The following is a 6000-nucleotide window of genomic DNA, read 5'->3' on the forward strand; positions in this document are numbered from 1 at the left end:
GTAGGCCTATGTTGAAGTTGCGATTATATTTTTAAATAAGTTTCAGATGAATAACAAGAAGACAAGTGGCCTAGTGGTCTAAGGCGCTAGGCTCATAGAGTACTAAGCGTTGCGCCGTGAGTTCGAACCCCGCCTCTGCCAAACTTTAAAAGAAGTAAATTAAAATTTGACTTTTTTTAATTTCATATTTGGGAAATGTGACTGGGAGAATTTATGTATGGTGTGGAGTGGTGTGATAGGGCATGTACTTTAACTGGCGGCGCTTGGTCCGGTGACTAAGTCTTTATTGGGCGTTTTATCGGCAGTCAACGAGTAATGTTGTGATGTGTGAAACACACAAACTTTTAACTTATGCAAATTAATTCATGTAGTGTGTAAAACATTTAAAAACTTTTAATTTATGCAAGTTCGTTATTATTGTATTGTTTGGTTTAGTTGCACCAAAATTCATTGCATTTTTGAAGTGCTGTAGTGTGTTTTATGTAGATTTTAAATAATCAATTTATGGTGCATAAATGTAGTAACATTTATGATAAATTGGAAGTATTGACTTATTTTCGTGAACAAATACTGTGTGGTGTGTACACAGCATTAAACTGTGCTATTAGCTATACATTTGTACCAGTGGCATAGCCGGGATTTTAGTAGGAGAGACAAAGCCAAAATTTTCTCCCCATTTGTCTATTTTTTTTGGTCATTTTAACCCTAACCACAGACCCTAGAACTTTTTCTACGGTCTGAGCCCTAACCCTACCTGTGGTTTTTATGCTATCGGAAGGGAAAGAAGAAATGAAAAAGGAGAGAAGGTGAAGAAAGAAGTCACTTGTTACCCCTGGGATTCGAACCCGGGACCCCTTGCATGCCACGCAGACAATCACCAACATGTAGCTACCGAGGTTTGGCTGCCCCGGGCAGCAATTCCATGGGTAGGGTATATGTGACTTAGGCTGATTGCGTCATCATGTCACATGGAAAGCATGCACGCAGAGTGGTTTTAGTTGGGTTAGGGTTAATGACACTTTACTCTTTGCCGTCCCCAATTTATCCCTGAAAAAATTTTGTAGGGGCAGTTTTCCCCCCTACCTGGCTCCCCCTGGCTATGTCACTGTGGGCAGCATTTATCATGATATTGAAAATTTTACAAATTATATTTTAAATTTTTCATAATGCAAGTAACTAATCCTCAATTTCAAACAAGTATTATTTAACAATGGATTATTCCTTCAATTCTGAAATCCATACAACCCCTATGGAAGACAAGATCTACACAGGGAGTGTGAATTTCAAATGGGGTTACCTAAATGGGTAATTCCATTTTAAATCTACACTCCCTGTGTGGGAGATTAAGCCTTAAGGTAATGTCTTCCATAAGGGGTATATGGATTTCAACTGGAATAATATAATATTGTATTGTATGTAAATTATAAAAATCATATTTTTTTAACAATCTTGCGTAATACAAATGAATAATTTTAATCATAGACATAGTATTCATGACATTTTTGTAAATTATAAAAATCATATTTTTTAATAATCTTGTATAAACTAATAATTAATTTTCATCAATGTAGTATTCATATGTAATTTTAACGATTATCTTCAGCTTTAACAGAGTCCTCAATAACATCTCAATATAATGATGTGTTCCTGAAGGATCAGTATTGGGGCCATAATTTATTGATATATTTATTTATGCATCTCATTCATTCAAAGGGATTTTGTGTATGTGTAAAATAACTTGGTTCTTGATAGGATGCACAATGTGGTATTCAGAAAATATGTATGTAAAAGAAGTATAACAAATGCAGTAAAGCATGTACATTCTACGCAGAGCAATGTACAATTTTTCTGTGAGATGCATTGTCACTTGCGTTGGGGACGTGCATACGCTCTTTACCTTAATGTAAACAACTTCAAATATTTGGTAAAAAAGTGATATTTTCTCTTTACATCACACTATTTTGGTTGTAAAAGAATATGAATAAAGGTTGCTGCCGTATCCTTTACATTCAAATAATTTATACTTGGCGGCTCACCCATTACTTTCATTTTTGTTGCCTCTGACACATTATTTGAATGTAAAAGATGCAACATTACCCTTTGTTCTTTAAATATAATGTACTGGTAAAGCTAACATACATATAGTATAGGGCATCTAGTATTTCCTATAACCGTAAGTTTGTTCAGAAAAAATACTTGCACCTTTGTAGTTTTTAGGATTTTGATTTGTTTGTTTATTTATTTTTATTTTGCATATTATTTAAAATATCTCAAAACTGATAATCTGTGCAGACAAAGTATTGTTACAAAGGTAATCAAAATCAATACTAAATGGATAGTGTTGTTGCCTGCCTTTGCATCCTATTTGATGTAGGAAATAGTGCACCGAAACCCATCACAACTTGTATAAATTCCAAGTAAAAGGTATATAGCAATTGGGCTATTCCATTTAAAATTCACACTACCACTGTGGAAGATTTTGGAAATATCTTCCATAGGGGGAGTATGAATTTCAAATCTAATGAACATATTAGGCAGCTTATTAGAAATACTTTGACCAAGTTTCAGGGCAAAAGTATGCAAAAATAAAAGTACCCTGAACATCTATGCATTGATTTTTAGCATAATATTGGCAAAAATTACATATTAATGAGCCTTTCCAGTCCTTTTAGCTCATTAACTATATTGATTATTGAAAAAAACGATAGGATACAAAGAAAATATACATTGATGTATTATAGAAACTGTATGTCCGATTTGCTCCAAACAAAGGGCATATTGATCAGTGTACTTTAATCTACTCAATTAACCTGTTTAAAACATGCTCAAAGCATTTCCTAATTTCTAGAAAATGCCTCCAATACCACCTTAAAAAAGAACATCAACTCAGCGGCCAGAAGGTCCCAAAATGACTAACTTGCGACTTAAGGTGGTACGAAAGGCAAAATCAAGTTGCTCTGATTGAGATTAAAATAGACTTGTTGCAGAGAGATATGCAAAATAATCTTAATTCCAAAATTTGAGCCAAATTGGACAAACGGTTTTTGAGATATTGCTGTTGAAAGATTCTTTGTATTCTATTGTTTTTGCCAATATATTGATGAAGCTAATGAGGAAAATTGGCAAAATGTGCTCATTAATATTAATTTTTGCCAATATTTTCCCAATATTTTATGAATAAACCTTCATACTACTTTTACCTTTAAGAATTTTGACCTGAAACTTTGCCAATGTGTCTCTATGACCTAAACCTTTAACATGTGATTTTCCCGCCCATCTAATTTGCATATTTGCATAATTAATTAGCTTTAAGTATAATGCTAATTAATTATGCAAATATGCAAATTAGATGGGCGGGAAAATCACATGTTAATGTTTTAGGCCATAGAAACACATTCAAATAATTTATACTTGGCGGCTCACCCATTACTTTCATTTTTGTTGCCTCTGACACATTATTTGAATGTAAAAGATGCAACATTACCCTTTGTTCTTTAAATATAATATACTGGTAAAGCTAACATACATATAGTATAGGGTATCTAGTATTTCCTATAACCGTAAGTTTGTTCAGAAAAAATACTTGCACCTTTGTAGTTTTTAGGATTTTGATTTGTTTGTTTATTTATTTTTATTTTTATTTTGCATATTATTTAAAATATCTCAAAACTGATAATCTGTGCAGACAAAGTATTGTTACATTACAGGGGTGCAAATTGTGATTTCTTCCTCAGGAGCAAGTTTTTAGGCTCAAGATTTCCTCAATCATACCACGCATAAAACAGCTTATATTCTGCACTTTAAAAGATGAGAATGCTAACATAGCGTGTATTCTTAGAGCGACTCTATGTTAAGTCTTCGAGCTTCCAAAAAGGCCTAATGAGGACAAATTATGTGCGCGTGTAGCGCGCAAAAATTTGTTTTTACACTAGTTTGGGGTCACAACTTGTTCAGTGCTTTATGGTTCTTCTTTTTAAATTGCCTCAATTCTCAGTGACATTAGTATTGATACACTGAATTTCTTCATGATTTTTGTTCCCATAAAATCCTCATTGCTGCTTCTCTATAAATTTCCTCAGATATGATTGCCGCATCTCTGTCAATTTCCTCAGATATGTGCCCTGTTTTCACCTGTCTTCATCCAACTTCTTTTTTTCCTGTTAAATTACATTGAATACATCATATGGTGATGAATTGTAATTTTCCTCATATCCCATTTCCTCTTTCTTGCTCTTATTTCTTGAACAATAATGTGAATTCCTCCAAATTTTGCACAACCAGTGTCAAGATTTCCTCTCTTCCATTCAGTAGCTTCACTGCCTCACAGCCCTCCCCTATTATCTTGTACCTCACTCCTCTTCTTTTTCTTTTCTCTTTTCCCCTTTCCCCTCCCCTTTTCTTTTCTTCTCTTTCCTCCTTTTTCCTCTCTTTCTTTGTTCTTCCCATGGCATTATTTCCTCAATTTTGACTCTCATTTCCTAAGAGCGGTGCTCCCCGCTCCCGCACAATTTGCATCCCTGTTTACAAAGGTAATCAAAATCAATACTAAATGGATAGTGTTGTTGACTGCCTTTGCATTCAATGTACATGTACAAGAAGACTATCTGCTGTGTTGAAGGCCACTTGCGTATTTATAAATACGTATTTATAAATATAGTTGAAGCATACTGATAGGGCTTAATTTGAGCTAAATGTGACAAATTGCATTAAAAAAGGTAGTCTAATTTTTGGAATGTTTAAACGTATGGTATTCACACATGCAATCTGCAAACTTAATCAGAATTTTTTTGTGACTCATCCAAGTTCACTTCTTTAGCTTTTGTGACTGCTTCTTGATGTTGGCGATATTGGAGTGATATTGACTCATGTGACTCCAGAAGTTTGTCGTAGATCTTTGAAAAGTGGTGGCAGCCTCTGTCTTGGTTGAGATCTGGGTTGTTGATGGCGTGGTATTTTCCTCACTCATGTGAACTTGCACTTTACTGGAAGGAACTTGACAGGGAAGTTGAGACCTAAAAATTGCCCTCATTTAAAGCCTTAATGTACGATCTTTTTTCAGAATATACCTTTATTTTTTTCAAAAACGATTTTTTTTTTTTGGCATATTTGTAATACTTACACATGTTCCAACTTACATCTATGACCAAACTGTCAAATTCGCCCTAGTTGTAGTAAAAGGGGATGATTTTCTGTTGGTCCGACATATTATCATAATTTTCAGATTGGGAACTTTCATAATGATTGCATATTAACTATTTTATCATTTTGGGAGAAAAAAAGAAAAATTTTAAAGATCGTACAATAAGGCTTAATTAAGCATAACATATGCCTTTTGTCACATTTACAAAGTATTATTATGTACAGCATTATTTTCTTTGCAAAAATTTATGTGTATGTCTATGCGATGAGTGAGCAGACCAGGGAGTTATGCTGCTACTTGTATTGCATTCCTTTGTATAGTTGTCTTATGTTTTAATGTTGTTTTATGAATACATAGTTAAAAAATAAAATATTAATTTTTTGAAGTAAAAATATCCTTTGTGAGATTTTGTTTGTTACTGAATTGATGTTAAAATTGTGACATTGATTGACATTACTGGTGTAATTCTTTTGAACATGGGTAGGCATACATGACATAAAACTTTAAAAGTGGTGTAACTGCAGTGGCATAGCTGATGAAAAGGGAGGAAACATGCCCTATAGTTTGATCAGCTCATAATCGGTGGGCCTTATAACATTGCGGATTGATATCAATTACTTTATTTGGAGAGTTGCTTTGTTACATGCCCAGAAGCATCACAAATTATTAATTGAAGTCCTATACTTTGTCTAATTTATTTAAGACGCACTATAGACCAGAAAGGTCAACTATATCACTCTTAACGTGGGTCTACTTTTCGGTGTACTGGTAAAGGCCTAACAATTCCCGCCAATTACAGGCTGATCAAAGTATAGGTGCCATCTTAGGGGGCACTCAATAGACCAATATCACCAATTCAT

Source organism: Amphiura filiformis, chromosome 3 (genome assembly GCF_039555335.1).
Source record: "Amphiura filiformis chromosome 3, Afil_fr2py, whole genome shotgun sequence".
Taxonomy (NCBI): Eukaryota; Metazoa; Echinodermata; class Ophiuroidea; order Amphilepidida; family Amphiuridae; genus Amphiura; species Amphiura filiformis.